This window comes from Schistocerca piceifrons, chromosome X (assembly GCF_021461385.2).
Source record: "Schistocerca piceifrons isolate TAMUIC-IGC-003096 chromosome X, iqSchPice1.1, whole genome shotgun sequence".
Taxonomy (NCBI): Eukaryota; Metazoa; Arthropoda; class Insecta; order Orthoptera; family Acrididae; genus Schistocerca; species Schistocerca piceifrons.
In genome coordinates, this window is record NC_060149.1 from 45,226,563 (window position 1) to 45,248,913 (window position 22,351).

Consider the following 22,351-nt stretch of genomic DNA (forward strand, 5'->3'; position numbering starts at 1 on the left):
TGGTCAGACGAGTCCCGATGTCTGCAGGTAAGAGATGATGGTAGGGTTCGATTCTGACGCAAACCCCACGAAGCTATGGATCCAATTTGGGAAGAAGACACTGTGCAAGCTGGTGGTTGCTCCATAATGAGGGACTGGGTTCTTGGGTCCTCTAGTCAAACTGAAACAATTATTGACTGCAAACGGCTATGTTCGTCTACTTGGAGCTCATTTGAGGCCATTCATGGACTTCTTGTTCCTGAACCACTATGGAGTTTTTATGGATGACTACCGGCTATGTCAACGGGCCGCAGATCTCCGCGACTGGCTTGAAGAACATTCTGGACAATTCGAGCCTATGATATGACCACCCAGATCGACCGACAGGAATCCCATCGAACATTTATGGGACATTATTGAGAGGTCAGTTCGTACACAAAATACTTCACCGGTAACACAGTCACGATTATGGACGGCTATAGAGGCAGCATGACTTAGTACTTCTGCAGGGGGCGTCCGACGACTTGTTGAGTCCATGGCACGCCGGGAAACGGAGGATCCCCAACGACGTGAAGATAACTTTATTAAGGAGGTCCCATGACCTTTGTCACCTCATTCTGGATTAATTGCATTGACATAAATAATATATATAGCGCTTACGTAGATGTTGCGCCAGTGAGCTGGCTATTACAGAAGTCTCATTAAGTAAAAGCTGACAAAGAAGTTAGATAAGACACACATAGATAATTTCGATAGTAGTGTTAGAATACAAGACATTTATCGGATGCCATGATGTCAGCACTTATTGCTTCGCTTATTTATACTTATTTTGCAAAGACACCATGAACCATATGACCATGACATTCTAATGTATGCATCTTATTGTTGACACTAAAAAATAATGCAGTACGTTGAACCTCATGAAGAAGCGCACTAAGTGCTCGAAACCAGTAAAGAAATTAAATGTTTTATGCAACTTGTTGCTCATTACTTCATTATATACGAGTACAATTCTTGCGGATGGATGAAACACTATTCCAGAATAATCTCGTCACTCTGAGACGCATACTAGGCGGGACTAATAGCCGTGGGGTACAATAATCACACCTACCATCTTAAAAATATGGTTCCTAAGCAAATTACCAAGCAGTGTGCTATAAGAGATTAACTTGACATACAGGGATTATGAACACTTACCAAACGATTTGTCGCACTTACCACCTTGCAGGATAACGAAAAAAAGAAAGAAATTATTAATATCCTATCTACATAATTCTCCTTTCAGCTCTGAACTTGACTCCTATGTTAGCCGATTTATGCTTTGTCATGAGTGACAATGACGTATGTGTGGCACTGGCGAAGACCTAACAATATTTGAAACGAGGAGAGAGGTGAATTCGTGATAAAATCCTAACGTCTAATACCTTAAAACTGATGATATTATAGTATTGTATGCGTTTAGATTTACTTTTTCTACTAAATAATATGTTTTAGTTAATAAGAGTCTATGGGTAAATCCTGCAGCTCACAGACATTTCCAGCGACATACGTGAGCCATGATAAACAATAATCTTTGGACCTTTTTGTTCATATACCTACCCCTGGCTGCTTCCCGTTTTCGATTGGTGACACGCTGTTAGCTTTCCGAAACAGTTACCTCCGATTACTTAAGCTGTTCCAAGAGTGTGGATAACGCTCAGACCTCATTTCTTTAATGGCTGCAGAGTGGGCATCAGTGTTCCTGATGCCACGATCGTGGTCTGAGGGAAGTTAATTTCTTGTCCATTACTAGTAGCGACGCACACAGTTTGGTGATTCCCCTCATTTATCAAATCGGGTAGAACGTTTTCCTCTGCTTGCACCCAGCCATTGTCCACACGTTGAGGCCTCTGTGGTTCTTGCGTGGGGCCAGCCATTTAATTTACGCATTGCAAAGACACTGCTGAGCTGCCTCGACCCTTGAAGTGGCCGCATGAATCAGAAAGAAATGGTGGTGATTATTCTGTTATCAGATAAGTACACCGCGTTTGTTTCCAGCGTTCTTTGTGCTTGTGTTGTTCGTAATTTGAATTCCGTTAGTAATAAATTACTTGTAATTGGCTTTTGGAGAACAGTCATACCGACACATGGCGCTTCACCTTCGTGAGGCATTGAATTTGTACGTAGAAACTGATTTTACTTTTTATTACTCCTGCATCTATTTACGAGTCTTATAGTAACGTCGCATCCTTAAATTTGCGAGAGTTGCATGTGGTTTTATTCTGCCTGGGAGCCCTGGCAGATCTCGCCCGCACTAACTGTTCTTGTAGGATTATATTTACGAGTCTTACTGCATTACCACAAGCTAATAATATTACAAGAAATGTCAGTCATTACTAATTCTGAGGTAACGTTTTCACAGCAAACGTCTTTTTTTATATACTGCAGTGTGCTATATGCACAGCACATGACTTTTTAATTCTATAGATCAGTCGGAATTCCATAAATAGTGATGGCCATAGTTGGACTTTTCCTTTAGTTAATGTACAAGACTTAAAGTAATGTCACATATACTAATAATATGGGACGGTTTCTTTTGTTTAGATATCGTAATTACAATTACGTGTCTTCATTCTAACTGGTAATGCCGCCTGGCTTAGAACTGGGCTGCCCACACATAAGCACAAATTTTAAAAGTATGTTGGTTGGGGAGAGGGGACTCTTCTTTGGTATAGGTCTAGAGACAATGAGAAAGTATTTGGAAGTTACAGGTGCTTAAACCTTCAACAGCGTTTATATGTAAGGGCGTCAACGAGTTACGACTTCTTTTTCTGTGGCGGGATATCCCTTCCCTGAATGATTGTCTTTTGCGGCAGTCACCAGATCGGATATGGTTCACCAACAATAATCCAAGTATGTAGACCATTTCGGCAGAAATTGTCTGTCGTAATGTTGGGCACACATGTGGATCTCACTTTTTCGCGGCGTAGGATTTGATGGTGGCCAGGGAGACGGCCACGGCCACTCAAGGAGTTCCACACTGTACTGGCATCTCGTCTTGTTCGGCCTGCATTACCCTGTGAACACAGAGAGGCGGCGGGGGTTGGGGTATTGGGGGGATTCCTCGTAACCTATGTGTGTATTTGTAGCAGTATTCAGTATTTCCACTGACGTACTGGAATCTGTTTGCATTATTACAGCAGGCAGGAGATCCCTGGAAATTATGTATAGCAGCGGTGCCATTTATGTCAGTCACCAGCCCGGCGAAGATTACGTTTATAATTGTGCATCCTCTCAGCCATTGCTAGCGCAGTGTTCATGGTTGTACCCCACACATCAGGGTCCAGAGGGTGGGCTATCCTGTAGGCGACATGCTTTTCACTGGGTTGGTTCCAGTTACCTGTTGGCTCTATTTATAGGTGCGTAATTTGTAGCACTATGGTCTACACACACAATATCTTCGGTAGAAAGGATCAAAATTTTATTATAATGTCACAGAATATTTAAATATGGTGGTGGTTTAGCAGGGGTTTATCCATGCAGGCGTGGTATTTCTTATACATACAGTATCTGTAGTTCTACGATAACACAAAATCTAGTAATATCATGGTGCTTAGTAGGAGATTTATCCATTGCAGTGTGGTATCTCTTACACAAACAGTGTCTTTTGTTGGCAATCGGTAGCGCTTATAGAATTTGCACCGACATCATAAACATTAGGTGACACAGTTATTTCTTCCAACGTGTATGTTTCCAATAAATGTGCTATGACGTTACACTCAATAGTAATGAGAGGCGGCTAGGCAACGATAAATAAGTCGTGCCCACGTTGCGTTGTGATTGGCTGATAGCACCATGATGTCGACGCGTCGTCGGGACCAGTGGGGTGGAACTTTCTTAACTGGATAAAATACGAAGAACGTGGAAAATACGTAATTTATCGAAAATACGAAAAAAAAAAACGAAATTGGGTGGAAGATACGTAACGTTTGAGATAAATAATGGTATTCACATATCCGTCAGTGTGTGGACTCCGACGGCGCCTCGAATTACTGTCAGCATATGATCATTGCTTACAACCCACGTGACTTAACGTATTTTGTTATTAATAAATAGACGCAGTCTACAAGTTCTCTCTATACTGCCCAGCCCCAGAGTCAACCCCACACACTCAAACATCCTAGTTATTAATGAGAAAAATTGTAGAAAATACGTAAAGTTATGTACAATACTGGGAATACGCTAAAACAGATGAAAAATACTTAAAGTGGGGGAAATAATACAAATATCGATAAAAACGTAAAATTAAGGGAGAATGAAAATACTTACGCTTCGAATTGTGTAATATTAGCTTGCTATTAACAGAGAGAACTGAAGGAAGTGGGAGCTCCAACCTTTTTGGGACTTCCTCAATTTATTGTGCTCCCATTGTCTGAGAGAGATAGAGAGGTTATTCCGCCAATTTTATATCATATGGCGACTACCACACAATTGCCTAAAATGTGTAGGGGCATTCTCCTAGGTGACCTAGATCAGTTCCCAGTGCTTCCTATGAGGGAAGTGGGGATAACCAAGAAGCCCAAGTCTGTAATCACACATCCGATCTCCTTATCAGCTACAATGAGATAAGAAACCGGTGGTAACTGGATCGTGGGTTAAACCCTCATTGCCACCTTGTTTTAGAAATTTGTTCAGTACCGTCAACAAATTGCGTGACATCATCATAATAGGCTAGAAATCAATTCTCAGACACTGCTTTCCCATTACTAGCATTATAGTCTTCTGGTGGGACTATATCACCACATTTCTTACAACAAAGGATATTTCTGTATTGGAACACTTACAGTTGATATTTCAGTTTCGGTCATCGCAATCAAATTACAAATTTCTGAGAATGATCATCACACCCACAAACATTCTTAAAGGCAAAAATACGTCCGCGAATAGCCTCACGGAGATCCCAATGTTAACTACTATACCATTAATTTCATATACGCGTAAGTAGCAGGCAGTACAGGCCTTATAACTCTCCCTGGCAAACACTTGCGAAACTATCTTTAGAGTACCTGTATTCCAGTTCGACATTTAAAATTCTTTACGATAGGAAGTCCTCAGTCTTATCACTGATGTACTGTATGCTTGCAACTTTTTCATTAAACGCCTGTTTTCACTTATACCTAATACCTTCGGGAAGTCATGGAGAATGGTAACATCACACGTAAAATATATGCGTCATAGTTAATAAAATTATTTGTTTGTCCCAGTATTGTTTTCAGAGTGTCTTTTCATCATTATCTGGTCAACAGCAATATAACACTCTAAAGGACTGATACAGAAGCCATGCCGTTTCAGTGAGGTGTCACCGCAGAAACATAGTAGCTTCGTTCACAATAACTGATGGCACTCGTAGTTGTACCCTTCTGTCAGTCTCACCTTACACTTATAAATTACTCATGACTCATATATTATGAAATGAATTTAAAAACTGGTCATACGATTGTACACTGCTATACTTTTACTAGTTGCATTTGAAAATTTGTGTCTCACCGGAACTCGAACCCGAATTTCCCGCTTTACGCCTACTTCCCATAGTGATCGTATACAAATCTCATGATTCCCGCACAGGGGGAGATTGATTCCTTGCTTTGGCATGAAATAGAGTAGAGCAGTGTCTGTGTTTTACAGTGTCTGTATAGTACGATTCAGTGTTCCTTCGGACATGTATGGATGTCCGAAGAAACATTCCAACGAACTATCCAGACACTGTAATGTACAGACACTGCACAACTATAGCTCATATGTTACTTCGAATGATTGTGGCTGTATGACTAGCTGAAAATTTTAATAAAATAAGGTCACTAGATTAATGTTACCCAATGATTCACCTCAATAAGTAATCGCGCATGTTAATGGAAAAAGATATGCTACTCATTAAAGATGATCGGTTTTTAGTCGCAGTGTAAATGAATTAGGTCTTGCGACTCTGCCACGTCGTTAGTAAAACAGCTGTACTGAGCAACAAAATGCCCGCTAGAGTGCAGGTCCAAGACAAGAAGAGGATCCTTCTATGCTCGTTGAGCGTATCTTCTTGATGTGCTCCCTGACACCCCCAACGAGCGTAGAAGGATCCACTTCTTGTCTTGGAGCTGCTTCTATGAAATCACAGGATAGTCTCAGCGCTTCCCATATACCAGCTCGGCCGAGGAACCACCCAGGTAGGGTATGTATGTGTTTCGAAGTCCGAGTAGGACGACTGGCAAAGCCTCAGTCCACCCAGTTGCATGGCACATCAGGGCTGCTTATAGGGTGCAATGCCATCATTCCTCCATTCCATTGCTTACCAAATGGTAGCAGGTTGTCCAAAGATGTTTAATGTGGCAAAGTATTGGCAGTATTGCGAACAATTCTGACTCAAATTCTCTGCCTCTATCGGTGGTTTCGTGGGGCGGGCAGCCAAACGGCGATATCCACTACGACACAAATGCATGCGCCAAGATTTCGGCTTCCAGCCAACGGGTGAATCTGTCGACGATGGTGAGCATGTAGCGTTGGCCGTTTGAAGGCGTCAGCGGTCCGACGACGTCAACGTGAACATCTGTGAATCGCACGGTGACGTCGGGGAAATTACCTACTGGCACATGTACGTGTCTGCTGACTTTACTACGTTGGCGTTGGAGACAACACTTCGTCGACTCTCTACAATCCTACTTTGCTCACGGCTACACGAAGCGATGTAGAACCAGACAGAGCGTAGATCTCGTGCCTGGTTGGCTTAGACTGTGCAGGGATTCGAATGCTTGTTGTCGTAAGATCTGAGGCAGGTATGGACGTGGCTTAGCCGTGGACACATCGCAATACAGTTGCACGCCGGCGCCAGGATGTCTGTGGGTTGTAGTTGCAATGAAGTACGTGCATCTTGTAACACGTGTTGCAGCTCTTGGTCTGAATTCTGTGCGTCTGCGAGTGCCGCGAAGTCCAGTGTAGAAACGCTGCTGACGCGGGAGAGACTGCTTTAGCTGCAGTGTAAATGAATTAGGTTCTGCGAATCCGCCATGCCGTTAGTAAAACAGCTACGCTGCGCGCCTAAGTGCCCACTAGATCTGCTGTCGGATGATGGGAGAACGGCAAATGTATCGGGCACCTTAGCGCGCAGTGTAGCTGTTTTACTGACTGTGTGGCAGAGTCGCAGGAAGTAATTCATTTACACTGCGGCTAAAGTATTCCTTATTTTAAACTAAACGCTGGAACTTAATTTTTGTGTGCTGCGCTAAAATACAGAGCTCACGATTCTAGTAATGTGCAATAGTCTAGTGGAGGTCAGTGAGCTCCTCGTTGCTAGCATTGCTAAACACATGTGAGAGGAACAAACACTACAGAAAGAGAGATAAAAAACACATAGAATAATTAACATACAAAAGATAACAAAAACAAAGAATAAATAATACGCGCTTCGCACGAATAAACCTAGCCCCTCTGGCGGCGCCCAGAGAACTACTGACGTACGCGCGAAACTTTGACATTCGCGCAGTAACACACACTCACACTCTCTCACACACACACACACACAGACACACACACACAAACACACACACACACACACACACACACACACACACACACACACACACACAAACAAACAAACAAACATGGTAGGCGGCTTCGGATCGCTACAGGTTGTATCCTACTTGTAGTATTGGATGCAAAAATTTTGATCATACATCGATTGAAAAATTGCACGGCGGGTGGGTTGAAAACGTTAATGGCCTTCTGTGCACAAGCTATGAGAAGAACGTGCAGAAATCCGTTGAGCAAGGGAGAAATGTGTGGAAGAATAGCGCCGTCGTCCTGCTATGCACGAAGAAAATAAAAAGTGTGTGAAATCGTATGGGACTTAACTTCTAAGGTCATCAGTCCCTAAGCTTACACACTACTTAACCCAATTATCCTAAGGACAAACACACACACGCACATGCCCGAGGGAGGTCTTGAACCTTCGCCGGGACAAGCCGCACAGTATGCACGAACAGATTACCTGCATTTGCATTCTGCAATGTGGTTTGCTATTACGATATTGACTGCAGTGGTGCAAGGACGTGGCCTCACAAACAATGGCTCATCCATCACATAGATAGTGAGACGACAAGTCTGTTTTCTAACACTGTCTTCGTAGTAGTCACCTCTCATACCAACAACCAAACCTTTGGTCTTTCTCGGGAGGATACCTTTGGAGAATCTCCTTCACATGCTCCGTCCATGTTGCACACCCAATTAGTCTTGTATGCACGATCCGCCAGTAGGTCCGACAACACAACATTTCTCTGTTACGTTTTCTGATAAGGTAGATTTTGCACGAGGCCTATGACAGAAATTACTTTTGTGGTGCATCACTGTATCCGTATGTAACGGTTCTTCTTTCACTCTACGTCACAATAAGTGACCATATAACGAAATTATCCCTGACATGTGGCTAAAAGCCATAGTTCGCAAAATGTGCTTGTACTCTATTGTCATTATCGATTACGTATTTTTTTTTTTGGAAAGTAGGCGTCTATGAATGCAGCATACCTCACTGTAATGGTATCGGTGCTGTGGACGCTATTATCTGACAGTATGGTTGATTCAGGTTTGAGTGCAGGACGTTGGATGCGAACTACCAGTTCCTCACCAGTCATGGAATCAGAAATACCTCATTAAAAAAATTCCTGCTCCATTCAATGAAATGCTCGTACTGTGGTTGTGGTGGTGACTCGAAGGTGTTTGTTGATCCACAGGGAGCCGTGGCTACTTAAAAGTCCACAGTTCCGTACTTGGCGGCAGCAGGGCGTGGTCGCTGCATGGGAGCCCCGACACACCCGAGCGCAGAGTCAGCGTGCGACCCTGCGGATGCGAAGCTTACGTCAGGCATCGGTAATCTGTTGCAATGTGTGTGGATAACCAGCTGTTACGGCAGTCGATCAAGTGCTTGGTGCCGTGGCACTCTGACACTGAAACTAAGACTTCTTGTAGACACCAGAGGCTATAGGGTGGCGGCCTAGAAGTGGCCCCAGCTAAATAGCGCTTGTTCAAGCCTGGCTAGCATAGATCTGTTAACGGCCCGCAAACCAGCAGTCAGATTATATGGTGCCTAGACCTTACGAAGGTGACTGGGTCCCTATACGACCGTCCACGAGGGTGGAGTACAGCTCGGTGCTGGCAGCAGCTTAATACAGGGTACTTCTAGTGTCTAGGCGACTAATATTTGTATTTTCTCAGACTTATTTTGTTATGGTTGGTCGATGCTTTTGGTCACGTATTCGACTAAGGCGGCACAGCGTCGTACCGTGGAATGAGGTATTCATCTTGTCAATTTGGCAGGCTGGGCCTTTGCACCATGCTGTATCATCTATATTCCAGCCCTGACAGCAGGTCTTTAGAGGCACCTGGTCTGTCTGCTTGGTCACGGGTTCACGTCTGTGCGAAGAGCTGTTGGTGCGACATTCGTCACCCGTTTAGAATATTCAGTCCCCTGAATCTCAGTTTGCTGCTAAATCCGTAGACCACTGAGGAACCAACTGGTACTATTAACATTTCTTTCATTCTTATTTACACTAACTATCTTTTCTCTTAGTTCTAAGCAACATATATTTATCAGGACCGGTACAATAATGTACTCTTGAATCCTAGGGGTGACCCTGTCGGTCAGTATGTTGTGGAGTGGGAGTTTGGGAGGGCAGATGGTTCTCCCCTGTAAATATAATAATGCTGTACAAACAAGGACTAGAATGACTATAATACCAGAAGACGAGATTCTTATCACTATGACTCGTTGCTAATATCTACTGCTATATTTCTGACTATGTTTGAAAACTTTTGTTCTGTGTTTCTATAAGCTTGTCCAGGGAACTGAATAAGGCGGTGTGCAACTGAATTGTCAATAGGTCTAGCCAGGCCTGCAGTAGGTTCAGATGGCAACTCATAAAACACGTTGTCAACCTTATACAGCTATTCAGTTTCGCTGCTGACTCTTGCAACAGCCTTCATTGGTTAGCTGAGTTGTCAGATATCCTCTACCTACTTCTGTACCTGAACCCACTTATCATTTACCCATTTATTATCGCGAGTGTCAGGTACTCCGAATACCATTTTCAGCAACTTACTTTCTGTATCTGTCGAAACCCACTTCTATAGTATCACAGTGGATAGTCAACAACCTGTAGCAGTTGTTCACAAACATGGACGTAAGACAAACAGCACCTGGTTACTGTCCTTGTATTTTGCTCAGTAACTTTTTTTCCTTGGATTCTTGGTGTATCAATACGAAGGCTTCATCTAGCCTTCTAACCTCATTCCTTAGCCCTCGTATGTCGTATGTCAGTTTCAGTACACACCAGCGATCCATCAAGACGACGTCCTCATGCCAGATGAAAAGCACCACTCTCTGCAGTGGTCGTGTCTGCAAGGCTCCTACCCCTCCGAGGCTGTAGAGGTACGGTAGTGCCAACAACGTAACTTTCTTCGCAGCCACTCCTGTTTGGCGGTGTTACTGTAACCAGGGAAGCCTTAATCACTCTCCCCTTTTCAGTCTTCAACTGCAAGACAATGCACATGTAGCTTGCTTTCGCACGGTGGGTACAGATTCCAGAGTTGCTTCCCTCTTTCCATCTCCTCTCCCCTCTTTTAACAATGGTGCGGGAAATGGTGAAAATATTCCAGAGCACCCCAAAAGTCACGAATATGCCCGTTATTGACAACAGAAGTATGGGCTGGGAACTGTAGTTTTACATTCACCACTATGGTCATGACACACACTTTATGTGGACCCTGAAACTGCATGAAGAATACCTTTCCGGTTTCTTATGCGGTGTACAGACCTCTCAATATCACCAACTGTCCTGTTCAGTACTCAGATAGCTTGCATTTTGCTGTCACATCTATTCCTGATGCTCTAGCGCCTTTGGATTTATTTCTTGTGCTTGCTTCCATTCCCCTCATAATGATCTTGTGTAATTTCGCCACAATTTCCCATTCTTCTCCATTTTGGGTTTGACTGTCTCGAATGGTAGTGCTAATTTCCAACCATATGGTACCTTGTGTAGTGGTAGACATGTAATTTAGTGAACCTGAGGCTTATTCACTACGACAACATGTGACAACAAAATATCCCAATAGCTTTGATAGCTATTTACATGATACTTAACATCATTCCTATTGTATGTTACACTTATTCCGTGATTCCATTAACTTACGAATATGGAACCGTCGAGAAAGCTGTTTCACTAACTCTGACTTTAAATTAATAACTGATACATGATTAATGTTTCCTGAAAACCAAATTTCAAAAACCAATTATTCACCATGGCCTGAGCCACAGTTTTGTCTTGCTGATTTGGGATAGCTACCACTCCGATACAGCATGGGAACCTCCCCTAATCGCGGGACTGCTACGGTCGCAGGTTCGAATCCTGTCTCGGGCATGGATGTGTGTGGTGTCCTTAGGTTAGTTAGGTTTAAGTAGTTCTAAGTTCTAGGGGACTGATGACCTAAGATGTTAAGTCCCATAGTGCTCAGAGCCAGCTCCCCTAATATTGTCAGCACGTTGTGATTACCTGCTGCCGTTTGTGCAAAAGGATCTAGGATATCCATACTAATTACTTCAAGTGGAGGTTTCGCACATCCACTTCTGCTGGCACTGCATCCCTCCACTCCAGATGTTTCACTAACTCTGACTTTAAATTAGTAACTGATACATGATTAATGTTTCCTGAAAGCCAAATTTCAAAAACCAATTATTCACCATGGTCTGAGCCACAGTTTTGTCTTGCTGATTTGTGATAGCTACCACGCAAAGCCTAACAGATGGTAGTAACTTCATAGGTCAATGGTGTGAAAATACTTGTACTGCCCCCCAAATCGTGGAAATTCTTGGTTACTTCGGATAATGGATACATGTCTATGTAGTCGTTTTGGTTATCAAGGTGCCGTAGTGCGTGTGGCATAACGGTGCATGGACTACTGACTCCAGATTTTTGAATACGTTATTATGACACAGTACTCCTTCCGCATGAACGTCGTTTCAGGGTTGTATGCGGCCCTCATTTTATTTTTATGGATGAAAATGGGAGATCTCATTGAACAGTGCACGTAGAGGAGGACTTGGGCCAGTCCCCCCACTGAAATCCTATCGAACACGTATGGCATGCATTGGAGAGGTTTATTACAGTACGTCTACTTCCACCAAAGACGATACAGACTTGCATCGTTATACGGAACGTACTAATGCATCTACAGACATGAAAACCACGTTGATGGAAGCCTGGAACGTCCTATCACAAGAACTCCTTACCAGACTAGTGACCCAAATCTGCAGCAATAGCAAGTCAGGACATACTCTTCGTGGAGGCTTCTCCATTTGCTTATTGAATTATGAGTATCTTCTACTGTTTTCTGCCTCATCTCCGCATCTTTAACAGAAGAAATGAACGTTATTGAATCTGGCTCAATTTACAACATGTTCTAAATCGCAGTGACGTTTGTTCTTTCAATAGAAACTTTTTTCACTGAAGGCGAGACGAATGGAATGTATAGAGTGAAAAGTGATGGATCTCTGTTTATGTTCATATTCACATTCCTTTCAAAGCAGATTACTGAAGAAAAGTTAACCCAAGTTACATTACATTGTATTAATAGTGAGGCGCCAAGTAGATGAAGTAAGAATGACGTGAAAATTACACTACTTTATTGGAGTCTTCCTATACGCACGTGTGTTTAGATTTGTATGTCTGTGTGTGTGTATGTGTGTGTGTGTGTGTGTGTGTGTGTGTGTGTGTGTGTGTGTGTGTGTGTGCGTGTGTGTGTCGGTGTGAGTCCTTATTACCTGTAACCACTTTGTGATAACTGAAGTTGATGGTCACTAGCATGTGTTGTTTTGTTGGTACGCAGATCCGTCTGCCGGCATCAGTGCACGTAGCACACGTTAAATCACCGCTATTTCTGTATTTATGAACATTTAATTCTAATTATATTGCCCATTACATTTTAATGGTCTATGAACGGCAACATTTCGTTTTTGATCGCTTAATTTCACAGAATATCGTGTTGGTGATAAACGATTTTTTCGAGAAGGACATATTATTTTATTTTCAGTATGTTTAAAAATGGTCGATGTTAACGAACTGAATCAAGCATTCGGTACCAATGGGAAAGAGATACTGCAGTTATATTTTTTCGTTTAAGGAAGAGAAAAGTCGTGGCCTTCGTAAGGTGACTGCATTTGCGTGAGCTTATCATCTTCCAACCCCATACAATTTTAACTGTTAATTAGTGGGAAGGCGTCTAATATTATTTGAGGCACTGTCATTATCACCAGAGCAGAAGGGCAGGCGTCAAGACCAGCGTTAACAGCTGGGCAGTATCTTACTGCAATGTAAATCTCGTTATACAGAACGGACTAATGTATCTACTAATGCTTTGTTACCAAAGAGTTTGAATATTGCGAAGAGAAATACAGAATTTTTTAAATACTAATGTGTTGTATTCGATCACACATACAACGCCTTGCTGCTCGCATTTTTTATGTATGTGCAATTATGATTTGATACAAAATATTAGTAGTTACGTTACTGAGAAACTTAAGTAACGTTATCAAAACTGTACTGTACTTCTTGTGTATAAACGTTGTTTCTGACAGTGCGACAACAGTACGTATAAGCTTTACTGCAATACTAGGTCGTAAAATATATAAAAAAGTATATTCTGAACATAATCGCACAGTAACGAATAGTAAGGAATCAGCTACGTCCACACACGTATTACTAACAGTTGTTAGGCGCAAAGCGCAGTTGGCTACTTTCATTGAAGGATATTCAGAAAATATGCGAATGTATTTTCCGGTTTGTGTTACGTTATTACGAATTCGCCTTGCCTGCAATGTAGTTAACACTTTCAAGCACGATCTGGTGCGGTATGGACGATGAGCAGTTGCAGCCTACGTCCCGCCGAAAGGTGAGTGGTAAAACTGTTTCGGGTTCCGGTTGGACATTGCTGATTGTAAAAATGCAGTACACACATCTCATTTCTTTTTGGGCCATGTGCAGCTATGTAGACAACGGTCAAATATTAAAGTACAACAGTATAAATGTATCAATAGAAAACGAAAGGGACATACATGGTGACTGTGTTTTTGAATCTGTAGTCTTCGCATAGGAAGTATTGTGAACATTTTCTTATAAGCAGTGGCACTTAATGAGCAATACTCTCGATATAACTCTGACATTCAAAACTCACTGCGAGAACACCAAAATGAAAATCTCCGCTCGAAACAACCTAATTCGCAAACAAGCGGGGACACAGTGGGGATCACATCCACAAACTATTCGCTGTTCTGCAATGGCACTGTGCTTTTCTACTGCTGAATATGCTTCTCCACTCTGGTACAGGTCATCTCATGCCAGACAAGTAGACATTGCTCTGAACGAAACCTGCAGGTTGATCACAGGTTGCTTAAGACCTACCCCAACTGATAAGCTCTACTGCCTGGCTGGAATAGCGCCACCATGAATACGCAGAACAGTGGCCGCCAACAAGGAGAGACTGAAAGTGGAACAGGACAGTACCCATCCACTGCACAGACATAATCCACCATAGCAAGTGCTGAGATCGCGAAAGAGCTTCCTGAGAACAGCCGAAAAGCTCACCATTTCACCAGAGAAGGCAAGGCTGGAGTTATGGAAGAAGTCGACGCCTCACCTGCAGACGCCAGAAACTGACGAACTACCACCTGGACACAACGAGAGCTGGCTGGTGTGGAAATCTTTAAACAGATTACGATCAGGAGTTGGACGATCTAGAGGCAACCTGAAGAGATGGGGCTTCATAACAGAAGTTACCTCCTGTGATTGTGGACAAGAACAAGCCACAAGCCACATGCTCCAGTGCCTTTTGTGCCCTACATCCTGCACGAAGATTGGTCTCCTGCAAACCACTCCAAGCGCCTTGGAGGTTGCAAAGTACTGGGCACATGTAATATAAAAACAATTTGTGTATATATATATATATATATATATATATATATGTACATTTTTATTGATGTGTATTGCTACTGTAAATTTGTATGTTTCTGCTTCGAGAGTAAACTAAAATGTGGCACGTACGACTAACGTACTTGTTGAGATAGTGCGGCGAAATTTGGCGTTAATAGGCTATGGCAGCAGACGGCCGATGATAGTGCTCATGCTAACAGTAAAAAATCGCCTGCAGCGTCTCTCCTGGGTTCGTGACCATATTGGTTAGACCTTAGACAACTGGAAAACCGTGTTCTGGTCAGATGAGTTCAGATTTCATTGGTAAGAGGCCCCCCGAAGCCATGGACACAAGTTGTGAACAAGGCACTGTGCAAGCTGGTGCTGGCTCCATAATGGTGTGGGCTGTGTTTAAATGGAACGAACTGGGTCCTCAGGTGCAACTGAACTGATCATTGACGGGAGACGGTCACGTTCGGCTACTTGAGAAAATTTGCAGCTCTTCTAGGAATTCATGTTCCGAAACCATTGTTGAATTTTTATGGATGACAATCTCCGTGTCACCGAGCCACGAGTGTTCGTGATGTCTCTGAAAAACATTCCGGTTAGTTCAAGCGAATGATTTTGCCTTAAAGATAGCCCGAAATGAATCTCATACACTCCTGGAAATTGAAATAAGAACACCGTGAATTCATTGTCCCAGGAAGGGGAAACTTTATTGACACATTCCTGGGGTCAGATACATCACATGATCACACTGACAGAACCACAGGCACATATACACAGGCAAAAGAGCATGCACAATGTCGGCACTAGTACAGTGTATATCCACCTTTCGCAGCAATGCAGGCTGCTATTCTCCCATGGAGACGATCGTAGAGATGCTGGATGTAGTCCTGTGGAACGGCTTGCCATGCCATTTTCACCTGGCGCCTCAGTTGGACCAGCGTTCTTGCTGGACGTGCAGACCGCGTGAGACGACGCTTCATCCAGTCCCAAACATACTCAATGGAGGACAAATCCGGAGATCTTGCTGGCCAGGGTAGTTGACTTACACCTTCTAGAGCACGTTGGGTGGCACGGGATACATGCGGACGTGCATTGTCCTGTTGGAACAGCAAGTTCCCTTGCCGGTCTAGGAATGGTAGAACGATGGGTTCGATGACGGTTTGGATGTACCGTGCACTATTCAGTGTCCCCTCGACGATCACCAGTGGTGTACGGCCAGTGTAGGAGATCGCTCCCCACACCATGATGCCGGGTGTTGGCCCTGTGTGCCTCGGTCGTATGCAGTCCTGATTGTGGCGCTCACCTGCACGGCGCAAAACACGCATACGACCATCATTGGCACCAAGGCAGAAGCGACTCTCATCGCTGAAGACGACAAGTCTCCATTCGTCCCTCCATTCATGCCTGTCGCGACACCACTGGAGGCGGGCTGCACGATGTTGGGGCGTGAGCGGAAGACGGCCTAACGGTGTGCGGGACCGTAGCCCAGCTTCATGGAGACGGTTGCGAATGGTCCTCGCCGATACCCCGTTAGTAGAATGGAGTCTATTTGAAACAAGGGACTGATGACCTTGCTGTTTGGTCCCTTTAACCTCAAACAACCAACCAACCAACCAACCAAAGACTGCGATGGAGCTCCGTATGCCACGGCAAACTGGCTGACACTGACGGCGGCGGTGCACAAATGCTGCGCAGCTAGCGCCATTCGACGGCCAACACCGCGGTTCCTGGTGTGTCCGCTGTGCCGTGCGTGTGATCATTGCTTGTACAGCCCTCTCGCAGTGTCGGGAGCAAGTATGGTGGGTCTGACACACCGGTGTCAATGTGTTCTTTTTTCCATTTCCAGGAGTGTAGAACAATTATGGTACATGATCGAGAGGTCAATTCGTGCACAAAGTCCTGCACTGGCAATACTTTCTCAATTATGGACGGGTATAGGGGAATCATGTCTCAGTATTTCTGCAGGGAACTTACAATCACTAATGGAGTCCGCGCCATGTCGAGTTGATGCACTACGCCTGGCAGATGGCAGTCTGAAATGATATTAAGAGATATCTCACGACTTCTGTTAGCGCAGTGTGTAAAAAAGAACGACCTTCAGTAGTCAGACACAGAAGATTTTAGGGTCAGCGATAAAGTACCAAAGACCACAAGCGTGACGTCCCTCTGACACATACTTATACCGAGCGAGGTCAGGCAACGATTAGCACACTGGACTCACATTCGGGAGGACAGAGGTTCAAACCCGCATCTGGCCATCCGGGTTTAGGTTTTCCATGATTTCTTTAATCTCTTCTTTGAAATGCCGGAATGGTTCCTTAGAAAGGGCGTGAGTGATTTCCTTCACCATCCTTCCCTAATCCCGGCTTGTGCTCCGTCTCTAACGACCTCGTCGTCGACGGGACGTTAAACAGTGATCTCCTCCACTTCCTTCTTCTCCTCCTCTTCCACAGAGTACAGTGAATTATACCAACGTTGGTACTAAAATTTAGTCAATGAACTACTGTCTATATATGACTGAGTGTTTTTTCCTGTCAGTACTTGGATCAGAAAAGTAACTTGAGTACGAGTAGATGGTGTTAGTACACAACACCCAGAGTGCAAACATAATCGTGCCGGACATAGTCAATGACGAAACTTTAATCAAGTGTTACCCTGTAGCCTGCTTGCGATTTCATGATAACACATCTCTTATGGAAATACAGCACTGTGAAATAACTGGGCGGAAACTACACTTTTGGTACAAGAATTCATGAGTGTTGAATGCCCATCAGCTTTCGGTCATAGCAGTTCAGACTGTATATTCGAATGATACGTAGCCTTTTCAGGTAATGCCCGTATTCGGTACGGAAGTAATGATGCGTTTTACAAGCAGAAGGCGGCGTTGGGTAGCGGCGGTATCTGAGGCTCCTTGCCACTGTTGTCTCGCCTCCTCCCATCTGAGGTTCGAGTACTCCCTCCGACATAGGTGTGTGTGTATTGTCCTTAGTGTAAGTTCGTTTAAGTTAGATTAAGTAGTGTGTAAGTCCAGGCACCGATGACCCCAGTAGTTTGGTACCATAGGAACTTACCACAAATTTCCAATTTCCAAACAAGCAGCAAAATTATGAGTCACCAAAACGTGATAAGGTGTTATGAGATGTGTATCACGTATTCGGTGTCTATAGCTGATTTTCAGTTTTAGCATATGTTATGTTGTCAAAAAGTTATCGTGTTGTTCATTTGTGTCGAAATTACTAGATTGCTACCAATTCGCAATCAGTATACAGGCTATGTTCGGCGGACAGTTTAACAATATATCGGAGAATTTGTGACTGTACTATTGTCACTGTCACAGACTTGTGATAACTGCTTTAACAGTGCGAAGTATGTCTGGATTTCAGGTCCACACGAGTGTTATGTAATGGAGACCTGAAAACGAAAGTTTCCACTGTTAGTGACCATAATATCTTGGCCAGTATGGAGAGTCCTGTGAATAGGTGAAAATGAGGGGTCTGGCTCACTAGCTCAGTTTCTGGCTCACCTTTTGGGTTTCCTCGGGTTCGCCAAAAACTGAGCCTGTTATCCAAAACCCCCCATTTTTATCTGCATATTTTTCAGATTTAACTCACTCTAAAATAATTACTCCATATAAAAAGTAAATGTAAGAAATCAAATTTAATGTATTTTTATGAAAGATGAATGTAATAGAATTAATTAAATGTAATTTTTATAAAAGGTGAAAATAAGAAAATAAATAAAATGAATGAAAATTATTGACTTTCTGTTTAAAATAACCACACTTTATAATTTGTAATGCCCATATGGTAATGTATCTATTTTATTTTCCCTAAAATATCTTTTATCATAATGTGGACTAAATGCTTTCTTGTTTATTTTAACTGTGTAAATTTCATGTCTTTCACTTAGGAGCATATTCATTTTTCAGTAATGTTCACTTCTGTTTGAAAAACAATTTTTGTAATCTTCTAAGCCTTTTCTGATCACTAAACCGAATGATTTTGCTTTGTAAAACTTCTTAAAATTTTCATTTGATTCCAATTAAGAATATGACGAAAGTTTGTCAAGTGAAGAAACAATAAATTTAAATGTATCAGCACATCTTGTTTTCAAACTTTCTGTCCTTTTACCAAAACTAAAGTCTTGGATATTAAACCATCTCTTTCTTATCATACCCTAGTTCATTCACAAACAAATGAGAATCATATCTAGATAAATATGTAAATAAATAGGTACAAAACTCTAAGTATTAACTGTAAATTACAATTATTACATAATGGATTTATGTAATTTCCAGTTAAATGAACATGATGTCAAATAATTTTATTATTTCTTGTTTAATGATAACCACATTGTGTAAAACTTTATATTTAATAGTGTGTTTTCGGTAGCACTGTGTGTTTTTTTAGGTAGTACTGTTTTGGTGCTACCAAATTATTCGTATATTTTTGTTCCAGTTATCAGTTAGAGAAAGAGATGAAAGTAGTTAATTCTACTTAGCTGTTTTATTTAACTACTACAAGGATTAAATGTTTTAATCCATGGAATTCCTTAATGGCTTTCCTTAAGGAATGAAGACTTCCATTTTTATACAATGCAGAGGTCAGAAAAATCGAGCAATAAACTCGAAACGAAGATAAATTAATGAAATTCAAAAGGACTTTAAATTAATTAAAACTGGAACAAAGATCAATTACAATTCGAAACGACAATAAAATAACGAAACCTTATACAAATATTAAACAAACACTAAACAAACTTTTGGGCATTAAGCCAAACGTGAACACAAATATGTATTTTAATGTCCAATGTTCAATTATTGTTGGATGTTGGAAACTAAACGAAATGTTAACTAGATGTTGGACGTCTCTATGCAATAAACTGCCATTGTTTTCTAAAATTAGATGTACGTTTAAGTAAACTATTCTGATGATGAATTTACATTATAAATAGAATGATCTTACGTTTCGATTTTGAAAAAACGGTTCTTCTTATATGGATAACATTTAAATCCTTCGTTTTTACCAAAATTTTCATTTTTCATAAGTTCTATAAATCTATTTTTAATGAAGCCTTCAACAATATATACAGATCTTTTACTATTTTGTTCGCCCAACACACCTACCTATGTAGTCTTGTTTTTGTCATTTACCACAAAAGTGTAAATTATAAAATCTCCACTTCTTATAAAGCCTATCCATTGCTGTTTAATATAATTTTTATTTCTTCTTCTGTTTCCCGAATTTCTTGTTCTTTCTCCAAAATATATTTGTATTCTTTCTTCAAAGATTTTGTTTTAACTAAATAGTCCAGTTTTCTTTCTTGTGTATTTAAATTTTCTAGTTCTTCTTCACTCTGTTTCGTGGCTTGCATATATACTGCCTTAAGTAGTTTAATTTCTTTAATAGGCTATGGGTAGAGTTTGCTGGAAATATTTATTCTTCTTTGTGACACAAGTACAATAATAATTTTTGTTTTTACTAGCCCTAATCTTCGATATTTATTTCTTATGGTGTTGTAGATAACAAACCATAGGATTTTGAGGAATATGTTGCTCCAGCTTTAATAAAATGTTCTGGGATTACAGAGATTACATTCTCTGTATCTACGAAAATTTCTATGTAATTAATATGCAAAAAGTTAAAACTAAATGCAGGAAAAACAGATTTAACTAATTTTTCTCTTTGTTCTTTATTTCTTGTATCAAATTTTGATTGTATTTCTATTAATTTGTTAGAACTTTTGTTCCCCCAACATACCTATTGTAAAAGATAATTAAAAATAATACGAAACTGTTTTGTAACGAATATGTTAAATTTCCCAACATTTTAGGTATTGGAACAGAATAGAAAGGGGCTTTTCCGAAATACTTGCTGTTATTTGCCTTTAGTTCTAAACAATATGTTAATGGATAACATTCTTGTTGTTTTTGGAAATCTGGATTAGTATAATTACAAGTTGTTGCTTCCAGTCTTGTAATTCCAATTCCTTCAGATAATTGTACTTGCATTTGAAAATTAAAATGGTTGGTTAAACAGTTACACATATCTTCTTTGGTAAAAATTCCTGTAAAATCTTGCATAATGTCTAAATCCAATAAATAATAGTGATCCTACGTAAGTTCTTCTAAAACCTCTGGTAACTCTCATCAAAATGTTTTGAGTTTAACATTGGCTAATTCTATTTTATAAGAAATTTTTATATTTTGGTTCCATAATGTTTATATCATTGCTAATACTTTGTTTAGTCCATTTAATTGTTAGTGTATGGAGGCTAATTACTATCTGATTTTTGCTTTAACTCCATGTGCAGCCAGATGAAATTTAGAAAACTAGATCTTAAAAAGCTATTAATACTACAACATTCTGGTTTTTATAGAAGAACCTTTCCATTTTTCATTTCTCTTTCGCACACTATAAAATCTCCCATTTAGCTACAGTAATACTATCGCAAAATGATTCTGTAATTGGTTTAAATTCATCTAATTTTTGTTCTCCATTTGTATAGATGATCCCTCCAATATTTGTAATAAGATCAATATTAATTAAGATTTCTGTAAGGAACCATTATCCAAATCTTTTGTTGGTTCGTGTTGCTTTATTTTAAAAGGTCTGTAAAAATTATATCTTATCGTTTGTTGCACATATTTTATTTACATATTCCACTTATAGGGGAAAATTTGTATTAGGTTTGTGTCAAAGCATCTAGAACCTTAAAAAGTTAAAAACATAAAAAAATGAAAAGTAGCAAAAACTTTGCAGCTAAACGTAAAAAGACTATATTATTCCATCTCTGAAGGAACTATCGAATGATAAGAAAAACACATAGTTTTTCCCAACAATGAGGATTGATATATTAATTTTCGTAAAAGGCCAGAAAGCTTAAAAATGAGATTTATTGACAGACTGAAATTGATGGTTTCTTCAATTGACAAACTTTCATCAAATTTTAAGAGAGATTAAGTGAAAATGTTAAGAACTTTTTCAAATCAGAATTAATCGATTTAGTGATCAGAAAAGGTGTATAACCATATGATTACATGTATTCTAGGAAGAAATTTGAAAAGACACAATTACCAGCAAAAGAAGAATTTTGTAATAAATTGAATGACAGTGAAATAAGTGATGAAGACTGTAAACACGCAACATTGGTTTGGATAAAATTAATTATGTTAAAGCATGGTAAATATCATGATCTGTATCGTAAAACTCATGTACTATTGTTAAATGACGTTTCTTAAAATTTTCGAGACACTCGTTTAAAAACATAAAATTTAGAACCATCTTGGTATATTATTGGATCCTTTTTCTCTCGGGCTGCAATGTTGAACCACTAGAATTATTACGTGATTACGATATGTTTCTTGTGGCGGAAAAGAGAATAAGAGG